This window comes from Equus caballus, chromosome 8, assembly GCF_041296265.1.
Source record: "Equus caballus isolate H_3958 breed thoroughbred chromosome 8, TB-T2T, whole genome shotgun sequence".
Lineage (NCBI taxonomy): Eukaryota > Metazoa > Chordata > Mammalia > Perissodactyla > Equidae > Equus > Equus caballus.
Genome location: NC_091691.1, coordinates 84,429,748 through 84,448,532, shown reverse-complemented (window position 1 = coordinate 84,448,532; position 18,785 = coordinate 84,429,748). Strand labels below are relative to the sequence as shown.

General features: G+C 43.3%; 1 protein-coding gene across 25 annotated transcripts in view; it reads right to left on the bottom strand.

The window, feature by feature from the left end:
- The window catches only part of ZNF532 (zinc finger protein 532), a 108,195-nt gene that overhangs the window by 70,376 nt on the left and 19,034 nt on the right, over positions 1-18,785 (bottom strand). Inside the window, exon 1 of one of the 25 annotated variants that reach the window (XM_070275800.1) lies at positions 7,481-7,552. The exons of the other annotated variants lie outside the window; for them this stretch is intronic. The gene's annotated coding sequence lies outside the window, so the exon portion shown is untranslated. Of the gene's footprint in view, positions 1-7,480; positions 7,553-18,785 lie in introns of those variants that run through there. 25 annotated transcript variants of the gene reach the window in all.

Here is an 18,785-nt window from a genome sequence, read left to right as displayed (position 1 = left end):
GAGGGAACGCTGTCATAATCAAACGCATCGCACAGAAAGCGTAAAATTCAAACGAGGAATGGCCAGTGGTCAGAGAATTTCAAGGAATGTTCCTACTGTTTTCATCCCACTGCCAGGCAGGAGGCCTACCTGGCCCAACAGTCAAGACCACACTGCAGAGAACGGTCTGTGATCCCTGACCTTCCCCATCACAGAGGACCCAGATTTGAGCAAGAGAAGGCAGGAAGCCTGGTGGGCAGCACTCTCAGGAGGGAGGGCTGGTGCTGAGGGGCCGGGGCGGGAGGTCCAACCCAAAACCCATACAGGCTGAGCTGTGAGCCTCGGTCAGGATCAGAGTTAGAGGCTGAGGCACAAATGACCCATCAGGTCAGAACCACGGAGGACATGGAAGACGCCCAGACCAGAGGCACAGCGGCAACATCCCCACCTGAGCCCAGCTGATTTCTGCAGCCCCCAAATCACAACCAAATTACAAATTTGCATGGACACAGCTCTCTGCAATGTGCAAACTTCCCACAAGCAGCAGCAGCAGCAGCAACCGTGGCCGTCCTATCTGAAAGGACTCCAGCTCCTCTGTGCCCTGAAGAAGCCGGGCTCCCTCCTCGTAGATGGGCAGAAGGTCAGAGAAGGTGAGACCTGGGGCTGCCTGGTGGCACAGCAGTTAAGTTCGCACATTGTACTTCGTTGGCCCGGGGTTCGCAGATTCGGATCCCGGATCGGGGGATGGTACCGCTTGGCAAAAGCCATGCTGTGGTAGGTGTCCCATGTATAAAGTAGAGGAATATGGGCACGGATGTTAGCTCAGGGCCAGTCTTCCTTAGCAAAAAGAGGAGGATTGGCAACAGATGTTAGCTCAGGGCTAATCTCCCCCCCCCACCCCCACCCCGGCCCTCGCCAAAAAAAAAAAAAAAGGTGAGACCTGAGAGCCGTGCTTCTCCAAACCCTCAGAACCCTTGCAGGTAAGTTTTCCCCAGGGGAGCTCTGAGAATTATATAAAACTCTAAGTTTTGAGTCTTAGTTAATTAAAAAAAACCAATCAATAATTAATGTGATGTGGAGAACAGAAAAAAAAATAACGTCTACCTTTACCTGTGTTGAGACAAGAAGTATATTCGTTTCAGCCTACAGTTTACCCACACTTAAAGGCAAGAAAGTGGTTCTGATTTAGGGTTTCCCATAAAGGACAAATATAGGGAAGAAATTATATCCTGAAGATGTGAATTTTATATTGCTCCAGCTGCCTACACTTCAATTAATCTCTTTCATTTTACTATCTCACTACCCGTGGCGTTCTCTACGATCTAAGCTGATCCTTAAAGTAGGAACAATAAATGCAAATCTCTAGTTCCTGAGTCCATTTTGTTTCATCTGTTTATTTTGCCTTGATGAAACCAAATGCTCAAAATTTAATTTTAATAAGTTTTTAAGTATCTCCCTAAGGTTCATAAATCTGTAAAATTCTTGGAAATTGTAATAAAAGATATGAATCACAGACCAAAAATACTATTGACCCAAATTCAATCTATAGCCAGATTCCTACGCAGTGTCAATACTGGAATTCAGACTGCGTAACAAAGCAGCTTAATTCCCCATCTAAGGAACAATAATTTTTTATTGATCTAGTCTTCTAAAAATCTGACAGCTATAAAAACCAAATCTAGGCAATCTTGCGGAAAGACTCAACAGGAAAAAGAAGAAAAGTGAGTCTGTGAGAAGGTGAACCCAGAACTGGTGCGATGCCTGGCAAAGACCAAACGTAAGGACACCCAGCACTAGCTAACACCATCCTCCTCTAAGAGGAAGCACGGCTCCTTGGAGAAATGGCCGATTCTAGGACTGGGCAGAAAATGCACAAAATGAGCCTAAAGCATCTTGGAGCACCAGAAAGCAAGAAAGTGCTCCAAACAAAAGAAACGACATTGATGGGGCATGCCAAAGGGACAGAAAGGGCAGCTGAAAGAGCTCCCAATGGCCCAGCTGGCACAACTGAGCAACAAATAAAACTACTGGATTATAACCCAAAGTATAAGATAAATATCCATGAGTACGTACTGACACAAATAACTGAAATGACTGAATAAATAAATGAGGAAAAGCAGACAAATCTGCTGTGCAGAAGAATTCCAAATAACTTATGGAGATACCCTGCCCCTATGGAGGTGAAGAACTCTCCACTTGTTAAGCGACTTTCTTCCAAAGAAGAGAGTGTGGAAAGGGGAGAGAAAAGAGTAACTTTCCAGTGGAAAAGCTTGACAAACATGCTCTGAGCCAGGTGACCAAGGTCAACATCAACAGTAGTAGGTCATATGGATAGGACGTCCCCCTGATGTGATGAGAACGGCACATTATCCCAGAAACCCATTAACTACCCCAGCCTAACCACGAGGAAAACATCAGACAAGGCCCAATGGCGGGACATTCTACAGTGTCTGACCAGTACTCCTCAAAACTGTCAACGCCATGAAAGACAAGGGAAGTCTGAGAAAGGGTCACAGCCAAGAGGAGCCCGAGGAGACTTGATGACTGCATGTAAGGGGACAGCCTGGATGGGACCCTGGGACAGAAAAAGAACATTTCGTAAAAACTGAGGAAATCTAAATAAAGCACGGACTCTAGTTTTTTTTTTAAGTGAGTAAGACAGAGATAATGACTAGTTCAGAGAGTGGAGGAGTAGTAACATGCAAAGAGGGGAGCTGGGATGAGCAGAAGATGGGTACGACAATCCTTTTACTTCCAAAAATGTTGGCGCATGGTGTTATAAACAGAAATAATTCCTAAAATGTTTCAGTAACAATCTCTACTCTGTATACGTGGAGATTAATTTTCCATTTGAACCTCTTACCAATAAGCTCACTCAAGGTCAGTCACAGACTAATCAAAATGACTTAGCAACTTTTAAACCAAAGTTTATTAGAAATAGAATTTCCAAAAGTTTGCGTTCTCCATGCTTTCTGCACACAAAATGATTGAGATGATCTTCCACTACTACAGTCAGCCCCAATCCGTGGCCAGAGATGATAAATGATTTATTTGGTTTCTCTTTCTGCCCAGTGGTGGGCAACATGACAACTGGAACACTGATAGTTTAATATATGAGACAACATCCTATAAAAAGCAGGTCCCTCTTAAAGATTTGGCTGTACAGTACCACAGAAAGAAATGAATCATTTACTCCTCTTGCCATCCTTCAAGTATCTTCTAACAAGGCCAGTCTTTCCTTCCATAATACAATAGCAATATGGGTTTTGCCATTCCCAAAATTAACAACCATAAATGGGAACTACTGTTTCCCTTTAAATAAATTATATGCAGTATAATTTCCCAATCATACACTAAAATCCACATATATCGAAAAGCCAATGTAATTAATGACCCACACACGGGAAAACAGAGCAAGGTAATATGTTTTTTAAAATTGTGATAAAATACATATATACAATCTATCATCTTAGCTATACACATTTAATTTTTCTATGAAGAGTATGTAAAAAAATAAAAGCAAAAATGCTACCTGCTATTACTAAGTGAAGATACACAGAGGAATAAAAAGTAATTAGTTGAACTGTCCCCAAATGTAACTTGATTTTTGTTTTTCATGAGATATCTAGTAAAAGTCCTGGGGGATATTTACAATCAGATATCCCATAATCACTTCAAATATCTTCAAGTGAATTTGCCATCACTCCTCAAAATCAGACTTCCTCTTTGTACTGTTATTCTCTCAAGTACCCAAACTAAGAATTTCACCTCTAATTCTTCTCTCTCACCAAGTCCTGTCCATTTTCCTTGGCAATGTTACATCCATCTTCTTTATAATCCCTGTCACTCTAGTTTTGGACCATTTCATCTTCCATCTAGCCAGCCCTGGTGGTCTGGTGGTTAAGATTTGGCTCTCTCACTGCCACAACCCAGGTTCATTTTCCAGTGAGGGAACCACAATACTCATCTGTTGGTTGTCATACTGTGGCAGCTACGTGTTGCTGTGATGCTGAAAGCTATGCCCCCAGCATTTCAAATAACAGCAGGGTCCCCCATGGTGGAGAGGTTTCAGCAGAGTTTCCAGACTAAGAAGGAGGACATGGATACCCACCTCTGAAAAAAGTGGCCATGAAAACCCTGTGAATAGCAGGAAAGCAGTGTCTGATACAGCGCCAGAGGGTGAGAGGATGATGCAAAAACGAGTGGGCAGGGTTCCGCTCTGCTGTCCACAGGGTTGCTAGGAGTTGGAATCAACTCAACAGCACTATCTTCTATCTAGACAAATACAACACCCCATTCTCCGTTTCTCCATCCTCTCATTCATTCAGAACTGACAGATTTATCTTTTTAAAACACCATTTTATTCATATGTCACTCCCGTCTATTAAAAATCCTCAAATCACCTTGCAAATTAAGTCCAAACTCCTTGGCCTGACACCAAAGACCCTTCCAATCAGAGCCCAACCTGCTCTGCTGCAGTCCTGCAAGTATCTTGTGCAGATGTACCTTTCCTTCTTGGGCCATGCTATTCCTGGACCTAGCATGCCTGCCACACACACACACACACACACACACCCTCCATCAGCCAACTCCATTAGCCAAGTATAAAGAACCTCTTCCTCGGGTTTTTCTGAAGGAAGAGCCTCAATTTCCTCATCCTTAAAATGGGAACTGATAATAACAGTCATATTACAGGGTTGTTATATATATGAAAACAAATTACAGGGAAAGCACCAAACACATAGGCATTAAAATACTATTTCTTCCACTCTTTGATTTGTTAGAATAAAAAAACAAAATAGTAAAAAAAGGAGAACTGAATAAATATTTTTGAGATGAGAAAGTAAAGTAGTCTTAAGGTGAAGATGGTTTGATTGGAGGAAAAGGACAAAGAGGGGCATTCTTGGGCACTTCATACAGTGATTGCTCTGGTTCCTTACATCTCCTATCATTTCAAAATGTATGACCTTTTTCCGAAGGTGAATGTGCCTCCAGTCCTACTCTAGGTATCAGCCATTGGGTAGGGTCACCTGGAGTTTATACATGGGAAAGAATGCAGTTCTCTCTTCAAGGGCAGCAAAATTTCAACTCACAAAGCACAATACCTCAATATGTCTCTCTGACTGTCCCAGGACGCTTCCTCTTACTTTCGAAACTGTCTTCCCAGTCAAGCATAACCAAGGCCTGGCTGCGATCTCTACTGCTCAGTGCCTAACCCTGGCCCAACCCACACCTCTAGACCATGTTCACACACTGACTGACAGCTGCACAGGGCGCCGGCTCACAGACTGGGCCCCACAGAGGGCTGAGCGCCACATGAGCAGCCACAATATGACATGGGTGGATGAAAGCCACGCGAGCAGCCCTCAACATAATCCTCCTAGCCATGAGCCCCCATGCAGAGGAGCAGTACCCAAGTCCTAAACCAACACTCTAAGAGAAGCGAGAGGAAAAACAGGAAGGGAGAGACCAGGCTTAAAGACAAGTCAAAGCAAAAGTGGACCAAGAAGTCCTCATCATGTGCAGAGCTGACTACCCAGAGCCACCTAGTTCTCTGGAAAGTTGAGTGGGTGCCCCTTCTTCAGGGAAAGACGAATGGAGGCAACCTTGGCGGTAGGAAAGGAGAGTACCACAGCCTGGCAGGCTGTCAAAGCCAGGGGTGAGGTGCAGAGCCAACACAGGAATCCTGGAGGTTCATAAGAGATGGGGACAGGACTCCCCGGCAGCATCTACAAGAAGAGATTAGTGGGCTGGTCCCATGGCTGAGTGGCTAAGTTCACGCGCTCCGCTGCAGGTGGCCCAGTGTTTCGTTGGTTCGAATCCTGGGCACGGACATAGCACTGCTCATCAAACCATGCTGAGGCAGTGTCCCACATGCTACAACTAGAAGGACCCAGAACCAAGAATATACAACTATGTACTGGGGGGGGGGGGCTTTGGGGAGATAAAGGGGGAAAAAATAAAATCTTCAAAAAATAAATAAATCAATAAAAGAAGAGATTAGTGTCCACTCAGGACATCCCTAAGGCCATGCTAACTTGGGACTCCACTCCTACAGGTGTACTCATCATCATCTGTAACAGATGCTGCTGTCTGTGTGTTCGTCTTCTCTCTCTGCCTGGTTCAGTCAGAGCCCAAAAGTCCATTTTCTAAAACTGTCCAGAGCGACGCTCTCTCAAGGCAGGTATTGACCAAACAGTACATGCATGAGAGTAAGATCTATTAAGTGACTCAAGTTCTATCTACTCTCACAAACACACAGCCCCCACTTCCTCAACCAACAGGACACTTGGGGGCTTGGATTCAAAGGTGGCTTCCAGCTCCCAAGTCAGCTACCCTTGTACAATCACTCTTCAGACACCTGAAAATTGCTAGAAGCCAAGAGGACATCAAGGCCACCGATCTCAGCTTGGCAATTCCAAGCTCAAAAATATCAGAAGTTCAGGTCAACGAAGACATTAAACAAGGGAATAAAAAAGCAAAAAGAGAGAGAGAAAATACGGAGTAAAATTCCCATGTCTGTCAAAGGGTACTTAATCCTCGAAATGCAAAAATAGACAAACAGGCAGATTTTTTGGATTTTAATATTTTATACATGGCAAGAACTTCCCACAAAAGAATGTTGACTGAATTCAGGAGTTTTTCCCTTCCCTCCTGAAATCCTACAAATAGGACAGTAACATTATTTTTAAAAAGACAAAAATAGGCAAAAAGAGAGACAGAAAGCAGATTCGTGGTTGCTTAGGGCTGGGGGGTTGGGAGAAGTGGGGAGTGATAGCTGAAAGGACGGGGTTGCTTTTGGAGGTGAGGAAAGGTCCTAAATTGACAGTGCATGTGGTTACACAACTCTGTGAACAGACTAAACACCACTGCGCTATACAAGGGTGAACTGCCCCTCAACAAAGCTGCTACCAAAAATATGCATATATATTATATGCCCACAAGGACGGGGCAGTGAGAACGAAGTCAAAGCCAACGTAAGACACCAATAAAGTTTTGGGAAAAGGAAGAGGACGGTGGAGCGGCAGCTGGCTCAGCAGGTGGAGAAGTTACGTCCCAGGAGCTTGCAGGAGGCGAGGCTGCCGTGCAGAGGGAGGACGGTTAGTCCTAGGAACCTGAAGGGAGCTCAGGCCTTGGCATCAGCAAAGGAGACACCAAAGACGGAAGGAGGAGTGGGGAGGGGCTGAGGACGGGGACGGAGGGCAGTCAGTACATAGGGACAGCTCAGCAAGGGCAAGAAGGAAATTCTCTGGGGCACCCAAGCCAGCGAGGCCCGAGCTCCGAGCCTCCATGGTGAGGTATGAGCGGAAAGCCTGGCCTTCCGTTTCCTCCACTCCTGAGGCTACAAGCCAAGTTTATTCCCCAGGCAGGAGATTAAGCGAGTCTCCTAAGAAACGAAAGCTCCAGTGGAAAGACTCCAGATGCTGGTTTGCAGAATCCTTCAACGGAGAGTGCGGCGCCACAGATAACCACAGAAAAGCCCCCCAAAGACGGGTCTCACCTGTGCAAGCAGAGCTTCTGACCAGCTTTTCACAGCCTCATCCTCAAATAGGATCGCCAGATCTGCGGAAAGCTTCCAGCATGAAATAGAACAAAATAAACAAAAGAGTAAAATAAAGAAAAGAGGACAGAAACTCTGCCAAGAGTGGAAGAATATATATAAATATACAGAAATAGTATCTTCAGAGAAAAAAGAACAGGAAGTTATGGAGAAGCACTCAAAGAACAAGGAGGAGCTTTTAGAAATAATAAATACTAACAGCTGAAATAAAAGAGAAAACAGGTGAAAAAAAATAGTCAAGGAAATCAGGATATCTCCCAGAAAATAGAACTAGAAAAGAGATCCGGACAATGGGAGAGAAAAGGCACAAAAATAAAAAGTTCAATCCAGTTGGTCCAACATCCGACTAAGAAGAGTGTTCAGAAAACACAGAGAGGATATTATCAAAGAAAAAATACAGGAATATCTCCCAAGACTAAAGGAGCCAAGTCTGGGATTGAAAGGGCCTTCACAGGGCTGCCAGAGAAAATACAGGACGCCCAGTTAAATCTGAATTTCAGATAAACAACGATTAATCTTTTCGTAGAAGTATGTTCCACTGTTTATCTGGGCATCTTGTATTTTTTTGTTTGCTAAATCTGGCAACCCTCTACCTCTGACAGCCTAACACATCAAATGAAAAAAGTCCACACACAGCAAAACTGCAGAACTCCAAGAATGTGAGATGCACCGCAAACAGCGTGTGGCTCCCTGCGCCGTGGGCCCTGTTCTGAGTTTCACATGTTGCGTGAGACCCCAGACAGCCAGTGGGCACTCGGGCCCTGTGCCTCCAGACCAAAGGAGCCTCGGCCCTGGGTCTGTGTTTAGACAACTTTATCTTTATGTAAAGTACTAAATCTTTATCTAAAGTACTAAAACACAGAGAATGTTTTTTTAAATTTTCAATCTCATAGAAAAGTTCTGTTTGGGGATTTTTTCTTAATTTTGGAAACTGGTTGAGTGAATGGGAATTATGGGAAGGAGACAGGTGACATGGGAGGTGGCATAAGGGGATCACAGCCTGCACCCTGACTGCCCCTTGCATGGAAGGTACGGGTTTAGGGAGGTGCTTACAACTGCCTGGAAATCTCCAGTCAGACAAGTTAGGCGTGGGGAAGTTCAAGAAAACTATCCTGGATGGAGACTGCACCCATGCAGGCTGCCTGGGAAGCTTGAGCTGCTCGGTCTGTGGCTGGGTTCAGTGGGTCCAGGCCCAGCTTCCAGCAAGCCTGCCCAAGCAGACTCCTGCTGTCACTCAGCTCACAGGGCGGGTCCAAGGCTGAGGACCTCTTCAGATGTGGGTCTTGAGGGAGACCCCTTAAGAGGAGGCTTCAAGGCCCTGGGTGGGAACAGGGGCCGAGCGATAGATACAGCTTGATTTAAACCTTTTAAATATTTAGGCATATGGTATATACCTTCTAAATATTTAAATATATCTTTTAAATATTTTATTATAGCTTTTAAATATTTAGCCATCTGGTCTCCATTTGTACTCTCGCCCCAGGCCCTGCAACATTAAGAGCAGGCCTGGGAGCCATTATTATTATTATTAGTCCTGTTTTACATATATTAGGCAGAGAAAGTTTAAATGTTTTGCTCAAGGACATATGGCCAGTAAATGGCAGAGGACAGACAAGAACTTAGACCTTCTGCCTCCACAGCCAGGCTCGGTTACCTCTATCAGAAAAGACAGGCAGGAGGTAATATCCAAAATGAAGAAGCCCCAATTCAGCAGCGTAAGTCTGCTGGTTAGAAATAAGAAGTCAATAATGGAAAAACAGATCAGAGAGTTGAAATTAAGTGCTTACAGGGATGCGGACTGGAAAATACTGTCTGCTTTTTTTAAATCTATGTACATGTATTACTTTGACAAAAAATTAAAATTGTTAAAAAGAGTTAAGTAATAATCTTAACTTCACATCTCTTTCCTCAATGTAAACAACTCAAAATTAACTCTGTTCCTCAAGCCTCATTTCTCCAAAAATGCATAAAACATACTCATGGCTTTTCCTAATGCAAATGCAAATCTGTCACAGTAAGAAAACCATTCACTAATTGTAACCCTTAGGGTGTTACTGCATTTCGTGTAGTTTCAAAATTGTTTACAGTGAAATACAGCAAATTCCATTATTTGTCAGAAAATGTTACATAACTGAAAACTCAGAAATAGTCATTTATTATTGCAAAATTAGGTTTCATGAATACTCCGAATTTTTAAACGTATTTTTCTTTTTTAGCTCTCTTTTTCCCAACCTCAATGCACTCAGCAGACCCTGTTGCTCAGTAATATCTAAAATAAAGGGAAGAAAAAAGCGGGGATGAGAAAGAAAAGCTTTCAGCATTCAACTACTTTTAGATTATCTATATTCCAGAAAACTACAGAGCCTGTAAAATTATTTAATTCAAAAACAGCTGAACCGTTCCATCACACTTACCAAATCTAAGAGCAGCACTATGAAATGTTAATAACAATTCCCCCTTAGACCAGGACCAGTAACAAAGAGAAATTCCAACCCAAAGAATTTTTTGTGTTTCTGTTCAAGCCCTGGGGGGGAGAAATAAAACGAAAAAAGAAAAAGGCTTACGACTTAAGACTTGATCCCAGAACAAAACCAGGGCCCTTTGAAGAATGTAGCCCGTGTGGCCTTTTATGTCCACAGCTATGCACACTGCCCATTTTAAAATGCGCAACGCGAGGTCACAGGGGGCTGGGATCCTGTCCCCCAGCGTGCGACGTGCTCTTCTGCTGTCTGTCTTCCCGCGCTCTATTCCTCAGCCTAGTCCATCTGCTTCCTGTTCAAAGGCTCCTGAAGACACGTCTCTCTGATTAATCCCAACCTGCTTCAATCCACCCAATTTACCAGTCTTTTCAATATTTATGTACATCATGTGTTGTTGTTTTATTTATGTAATATCTCTATGGAAGGATTTAAGGCAGTTTATAGGAAAAAGACACGTGAATAAGGACCAAAAACTGTGCAGAGGGAAGGAATACAAAGGTATCCACTTAGATGCATCTGACTGGGGATGTCCCAGGCGTGGGCTGCAACCCTCTGCCCCCAGCTTCCCACCCCACACGCCAGGGATCCACGGGGTCACAGCAGCCACGCCACAGAAAACTGCCCTGCTTTACACTTCCCTGAGGTGCCTAGAAGAGGAGAATTCACAGAGAAGGAAAGCAGAATAGAGGTTACCAGGGGCTGGGGGAGGTGGGTAGGGGGAGTTATTGGTTCACAGATTTTGCTGAGGGTGACAAAAAAGTTTTGTTGAAGGTGATGTATTTAATGTCGCTGAATTGTATACTCAGAAATGGTTAAAACGAAAACTATCATTATGTATGTTTTACCACAATTTTTAAAAAACCTGCTGCACTCAACAGGGAGGACAGGGCCTTGCCCAGTGGCACAGTGGTTAAGTTCACATGTTCTGCTTTGGTGGCCTGGGGTTCGCTGGTTCAAATCCCAGGTGTGGACCTATCCACTGCTTGGCAAGCCATGCTGTGGCAGGCGTCCCACAAAACAGAGGAAGATGGGCACAGATGTTAGCTCAGAGCCAGTCTTCCTCAGCAAAAAAGAGGAGGATTGGCAGTAGATGTTAGCTCAGGGCAAATCTTCCTCAAGGAAAAAAAAAACCAGGGAGGACAAGTTACAATGAATCAAAAATTAAAGATTTCAGAAATGTATTCTAGGGGCCGGCCCCATGGCCGAGTGGTTAAGTTCACGCACTCCAGCAGTCCAGGATTTCACTGGTTCAAATCCTGGGCGCAGACACAGCACCGCTCATCAAGCCGTGCTGAGGTGGCATCTCAAATGCCACAACTGGAAGGACCCACAACTAAAAATACACAACTATGTACTGGGGGGCTTTGGGGAGAAAAAGGAAAAATAAAATCTTTAGAAACGTATTCTAATATCCGGTATCCTTTTGCAACATCTTTAAGGAAATGGGCTGATCAATATCAGCCTTTAAAGAGCAACCTTTAACAACCAGCAGTCAGAGGGATGGGGAGCCCTACTTTCAGCATTTACCTATTTCCATGATTTAAATATTCCCACCATGATACATTTCAGGCAACTAATATGACGTCACTGGTGGGGCTGAGAAGAGGCACATGCAACAGACCGCTGAGCTGGCGAGAGGGAGCACCAACACACCAAGTCATCTCCACATCACTGTTTCCCAAAACGTGTTCTGTTTACAGATATTAGGAGGGAAGGAAGATTCCAGGGTCAAATGGCTAAACAAAGTTTAAACTTGTTCCTTTACCACAAGACTTCCCCAAATCTTTATCCCCACTCCCTTTTGAGATCTATAATATAGTAATGTGCATTCTGAATCACAAATCATGAAATGTTTACCAACTCTATTTGACCTCTGGACCCTTTTTCTCTTCTAAGAGCATCTCAGAGGTATTCTGTGCCTTTTGGGAAATGCTGCCTTAAGGAAGTGAGTCTCAGGGCCAGCCCTGTGGCCTAGTGGTTAAGTTCAGCAAGCTCCACATCAGCAGCCCAGATTCAGTTCCCGGGTGCAGACATACATCACTCATAGGCAGCCATGCTGTGCCAGCAACCCACATACAAAATAGAGGAAGACTGGCACAGATGTTAGCTCAGGGCGAATCTTCCTCAGCAAAAAAAGAAAAAAAGAAGTAAGTCTCTTCATTTGCAGACACCCCCACAGAAAGCAGAAAAGATGTCTACTCCTGTGTAGGCCGCCACCAATACTGGCTATGAGGGGCACCCTGTTAAACAATCCAAGTGGGGCAAGCCAATTTGTGTCAAACTTCAGTGACAATTTACACAGCAAAGCCCAATTAGAGCCTCTGCTCATTGGCCCTGGGACACAGGGATGTGGGGGAAGAGGAGGAACATGTGGGCACAATTTCTTTTGGCCTTTTCTGTGGGATAGTCACTGCTCTCCAAGTCCCACAGTGCATCTCTTACTATTCCAATAGCCCTCCAAACCTTAACTTGTAGGATATTCCAGGTCAGGCACAATATTAACCTAGATAGAACTGCCAGGATATCTAGAAAAAATTGATAGGCTAGTTCTGTTCCTAAAATGCCAAGGAGCATCTGAAAAATGAAGAATACGTTAAGTTCCATGGAAATGAAGTGGTAAAAGGAGGATCAAACTGAAGAAAAGGCAAATGATGAATTAATTCCTGAGGAAGAATAAGGAGGTCAATACTCCTAAAGCCTCAGAAATTAACACCCAGAATGACCACGGTTTACGGGATTTGACTAGTAAGAATATTATCCTCATGTACTTTATGATTTAAACCCTTCCTAAACAGAGGAACAGCTTTCTATGATGGAAATCACATAGTTATGCTTCTTTGCAAAAGTGCTGAGAATGATAAAACAAACGATGGACTGTAAGAACAAGAAGACAACAGCAATCTACTAAGAAAGTACCGGCAAGACAGAGATGGGTAATGGAGCATCTCTTTTTTTTCTCTAAGTGGTTTGAGTTTGGGATCAGAGGAAATGGTTCTTCTATCTCACTAACAATGACAGTAAACACAGGACGAGGAAAGAGCCACAATAGACCTGGTGAAGATTTTAAGGGTTTTCCTGAAAGATCAGGATATTCTGGAGGCACCCAGCTGATCCACGGTTCAGTAAAAACGTGCCACCATTCTACCCCACACAGTCATTGCTCTCTCTGGCTTATAGACATGAGAAGCAAAAGGCAAACCCTTTAAAGATAAACAGAATACTGAAGCCAGCCATTTCACAGGTAAGCCAGCTCTTGAAGCAGTTCTAATATATTAAATAATCAGCACTTACATCCAAAAATGTGTACAGCTTCCCAATTATCTCATTTCTGAAAGCTAACCATTAACTTACTCCATAATAGGAAAAGATTCATAAATGTCTAAAGTAACTCACAGAAACTCCTAATTATTCTTTCTTTCTTTGAAGTACAAATCAGAAGTCGCCGATCTGATAACCTGGAATGACCACCTCGCTCTCAGTTTACTGACAAGCATTCCTTAAGACTTTCTGTGTATTGAGCACTGCAGAAACGACAGGGCAGGAATGCCACCACTCCGTCCACCAAGAACAGAACCTTGAGTTCTCCTGGATGAGTTTTGCTGCAGGAACGGCTTCCCACCTCCTCTGTCTCTTTCATACACCCAAGGGACCTTCTAGCCAATATAATCCCTTAGATTCAAAATCTCCATGTGAACATTCCATTAAGATCACTCTTAACTTGAATGCCCAGGAAGCATCTTCAAAAAGAGCTTTATTTAGCCAACAAGCTACCATTTATTCAAACTCACTCTCCTTCATTCCTGGATTTTTAAAACACTTTCATTTTAAGAATAGTATATGCTCTTTGCCAATGCTCTAAAACCCAGAATATAAGTAACAGAAAGCAAAAGTCTCCAGGAGGCCCACTCGTCAGAGATGAGCTCTGACATCATCTGGGCTACAGACTTCTGAATGCATGCATAAGCATAAATACATATGCACATGCATAATTTTAACATAAAAGGCTTTTTTACATTCAACATATCACAGACATCTTTCCATGTCTATGCATGTTTCCATCATGTCACAGACATGCGTCCATGTTAATTCAACACATACAGTTGTTCAAGAGTCTCCTTTTTAGATTTTGATATTTTCCAAAGAGATTTTGCCAAAGCAAGGAACCACAAGATAGACTTTTCTTCAAGAATTCTTGCAACACTAAGAACACTTCAAAAAATAACCTTTAAGACATACAGTGTTGAGTTTCACCCATTTGCTTTAAAATTCTGAAGATATATTTTTAACTCATGATGAAATGAACGACGAGGGAAACAGAGACTTTAAAATCATTTACTCATGCTCTTAAATCATAACCACCACATTTAACATGTCTCAAAGTACAACTCCTGTCATTCCATCAACAGACTACATACTCTTGATTTCACAGTAAACTACGCTTGCCTATGGATAACATTGATCTATATTTATCCACATGCCTGATGTTTCACTAGTCTTTTACTTTCATTTTCCTAAGAGATCTTAGCCTGAAGGAAATCTTACCTAAACAATAAACTACTTCCCCCAACTCAAGGAAAGCGTGAACCCAGAAGTTCATCAAGCTTCAGGAGAGAGGCAAACTGGTTTAGGCTCGCACTTAATATCATATCATGCTGGCATGAGAAGGAAAATGGTATGGTCAACAATAAACAAAGGTTTGGTCAGGGGCCAGCCCGGTGGCTCAGTGGTTAAGTGCGCACATTCCACTTTGGTGGCCCAGGGTTCGTGGGTTCGGATCCCAGGTTAGCACCTATACACTGCTTATCAAGCCATGCTGTGGTAGGCGTCCTACATATAAAGTAGAAGACGACAGGCACGGATGTTAGCTCAGGGCCAGTCTTCCTCAGCAAAAAGAGGAGGACTGGCAGCAGATGTTAGCTCAGGGCTAATCTTCCTCAGAAAAAAAAAAAGGCTTGGTCAGAAAGACAAATCAGGTAGCAAGTCAACCTTCTAAGGTACCTTGAGTTAAACATGTTACAAATAAATTCTTATTTTAAGTAAAAAGTCTTAAAACACATGCAAAAACACAAACGAAAACCAAGTATAAGAGAACTTTTAACCCCATTTATAAAGCATAATGTTTTATCTGGTGATTTTTAAATGTTCATAAGTACAAAGGTGCCAGGTCCCTCTAGAAAGAAAGGAAGGAGCCATTTACCCACTAGGAGGGAGAGGTCTGAGGAAAGAGAAAGAGGAAGAGGAGGGAAGGAGGAGAAAAGAAGGGTGGAACAGAGAGAAGGAGAGGCAGACAGAACATGCATAGGAAGAGACATTCACAGTTAAAACAGTGGCTGGTGAGAATACAGGTCATACAGCCAACCCTCTCTCGGTATCCAGTGTCCAAGTGGGATTGGTTCCAGGACTCCCCCGGATACCAAAATCCGAGGATGCTCAAGTCCCTTATATAAAATGGCATAGTATTTGCATATAACTTTGCACATCCTCCTGTACACTTTAAATCATCTCTAGATTATTTATAATACCTCATACAATGTCAATCCTATGTAAATAGTCATTATGCTGTATTGTTTAGGTGATAACAAGAAAAAAAGCCTGTACATGTTCAGTACAGACGCAAGAATTGTAGGCCTTTCTACCCATGGCTGGTTGAATCAGAGCGTGCAGAACACGCAGATATGGAGAGCCAACTGCATTTGCTATGTAACTCATGTTATGCTTTTCATAAATTTCTCAAAAAAGAGAGGAAGGGAAGGAGAAAAGAATTCCTTTAACAGAGAAATTCAGAGCCACGGGGATTTTAGCAACCAGATACCAGGTAGAGTTAAAGATCAAAAAAATAACTAGAAGTCGTTGAAGAATAATAACCACCCTTCCAGTGAAAAAGAGCAGAGAAGAAACGAGCCCTGGACACAGTAACTGCCCTCTGGCTGGAAGGAAGGCAAATGTTTGGACAAGCCCAGGTTGTAACAGTTAGGTACTGACAAGAGCACTTAATTTTACTTAGGAGTTTATATTTCTTAAGCACCTGCTTCACTTCTGGAAAAATGTCCTTTTAAGTAGAATGTACAAGTTAATGTGAGTGCTGTTTTCTCAACAACTGTATTTTACAGAAAAAGTAAAAGATATATGTGAAGAGGCAAGTAAAAGTAATATGAAGAAAAAGTGAAAGATACAACACAGATATATGCTATACAGCTCAAGAAAGACACTCCCTTGGGGCCAGTCCAGTGGCGCAGTGGTTAAGTGTGCACGTTCTGCTTCGGTGGCCCGGGGTTCGCCGGTTCAGATCCCTGGTGTGGACATGGCAGCACTTGGCAAGCCATGCTTTGGTAGGCATCCCACATATAAAGTAGAGGAAGATGGGCACGGCCAGTCTTCCTCAGCAAAAAGAGGAGGATTGGCAGCAGACGTTAGCTTAGGGCTAATCTTCCAAAAAAAAAAAAAAAGACACTCCAGTGGACGTAAGGTATGCCCTGAACAAGCACCCCTCTTTATGTGCGGCAGCTATCTGCAAACAGGGAGCCTAGGAAGAGTTTATTCACTTCTACCAGCTAAGCTCAGGGCTTTTACTTTTATGCGTTACCTAAATTCTTGGGAAGAAGGAAAGGAAAATCGAGGAAAGAGAAAATATGGTCCACAATATGCTGAAGATGGGGGAAAAGAGAAAGAAAAGTCTGAATCATATACATTCTCATTTTTAAAAAGAAAACAAAATGAAACTATTTGATTTCATATGTACAAAAGCAGAAAATACGTGATATTGACCCGTGATAGGGTACATTCGAAGTGAACACATTCACATGGTGTTAACTGGTTTATATTTGATTTTCATTTGTAGTTTGCTAAAATCACGTGCAAGTTCCAAAATGCCCAATTTCCCACATTTTCCTCTATTAATGAACTACCTAGGAGTTTTATCCTGAGCTGCTTGTATAAAATTAAATATCCCATGAAGATTGTGCTTTCTTATACAAGTGGCTAAATTCCTTTAAAATATATTGTTTTCACAACTTATATCAGAGCATAATCCCAGAAAAAACCCTGTATAGAAAGACATCAAGTTCTGCTCTTTCAATGTTCTGATTTCCCAGAGTAGAGGCCAACCACAGTAGGACAACTAGAACAGTGGAGCGGGAAGAAAGAATTTTTGAAAGCATAGCAGTAATCTAACAAAAAGATCACTCGTGAAGGGCTCCTTTAATTTCAAAGGGCTGCTCAAAGGAAAATCAATTTGCATGGGATTCTACTCCTCTGGCCCCTGTGGGACTCCTGGGTAAGGCAGCTTTCACAAAGCTGGCCGCCTCACTCACTTCCTCAGGAAGTGGGACTGACCACAGCTCGGCCCCCAGCTCAGCGTGGTCTCCAGCATTCACAGAGGGACCAGGATTGGGAAGAGGACACTTTCACCCCAACAAGCTATGCTGGCTGGTCCCGAATGACACAGACACTCCTGCGCGCTCAAGCCTGGGGGCTCGGCCTTGCTCTGTGGGTTTTTGCTGAGGTCCGGGTGGAAGGCGACAGGTCCCCCCCATTGCTGCAGCAGACCACAGTTTCTTTATCTTCCTCTTCTCCCACCAGATCATCTCGGCCGACCCAAGGCACAAGACCCAAGGCAGAAGAGACGCAGGGTGCTGGATCACCCTGCGACTAAGCCTGCATCAAACACACCCAAATGAAGCAACTCCAGTCGAGCCACATAACCAAGGTTTTCTTTTTCTTGCTCTAGAATCAATAAAAGAATTGTGCTGACTTTCCATGAATGCTAAGGTTCTTGAACAGTGGAATATCTACTTACTGAATATACAAAGCTTCCAAAAATACCTGTCCCATATTTTTCTTTAGAAAGCAGAACGTAATTTAAAGGGCAGGACAGCCCTCAGGCTAGCATTCCAAAATGATGGCTCTGCTAGAAGGACTCAAACACAGAAGTAAGAGTTTACCAAACACCAAACTATGCACACATACTCGAACAGCTCGGCTCTGCCCAGGGCCTCTTCAGCCTCCCCTCCCCGACCCCCACCAGCTGTGTTAAGGAATAAGCCGCCTAACCCAGCCATCAGAACCCGGTTATCTGGTTGTGTGTTCTCCCTGGAGGTGTCCTTCATTTCACCTCCAAGAATTCACCTTTGGGAACCAGGTAATCTACCCAGGCTGACCATCTCTGCTGATATCTGGTATGTGACAGTAAAAAGGTGCTCAGGGCAAGGGCTTGTCCCGACACCCACTGAGTTTACAGTTAATGAAAGGAAACCTTCAGCTAAGGAGATTACTATGGATTCACTCTCCAACAGCACTCCCGCAACCAACAAATTCTTAAAGCCCAGAAAGAAAAAAACCTGCTCTTTCCTTAGTCACTCCCAAAGAAAAAAAGGGCAAGGATCCTATTTGTTGTTTCTGGACAATATGCCATTGATCTTAGGGCACAGTATTTTAAACCAAAGAAATAAAATCTTCCAAAGTGAGGTGTATCTGTATAAAAATGTCTGCTGCACAGTTATTTGTGATAAAGACATGCATCCCATAACAACGTTTCGGTCAACAACAGACTGTACATACGATGGTGGTCCCCTAAGATTAGTACCATACAGCCTAGGTGTGTAGCAGGCTACGCCATCTAGTTTTGGGTAAGTGCACTCTATGACATTCACACAACAACAAAATCACCTAACAACACATTTCTCAGAAGTATCCCCATTGTTAGGCAACGCATGACCATACTGAAAAAAATGTAAATATCCATCAATAGGGAAATGATTAAATCAATT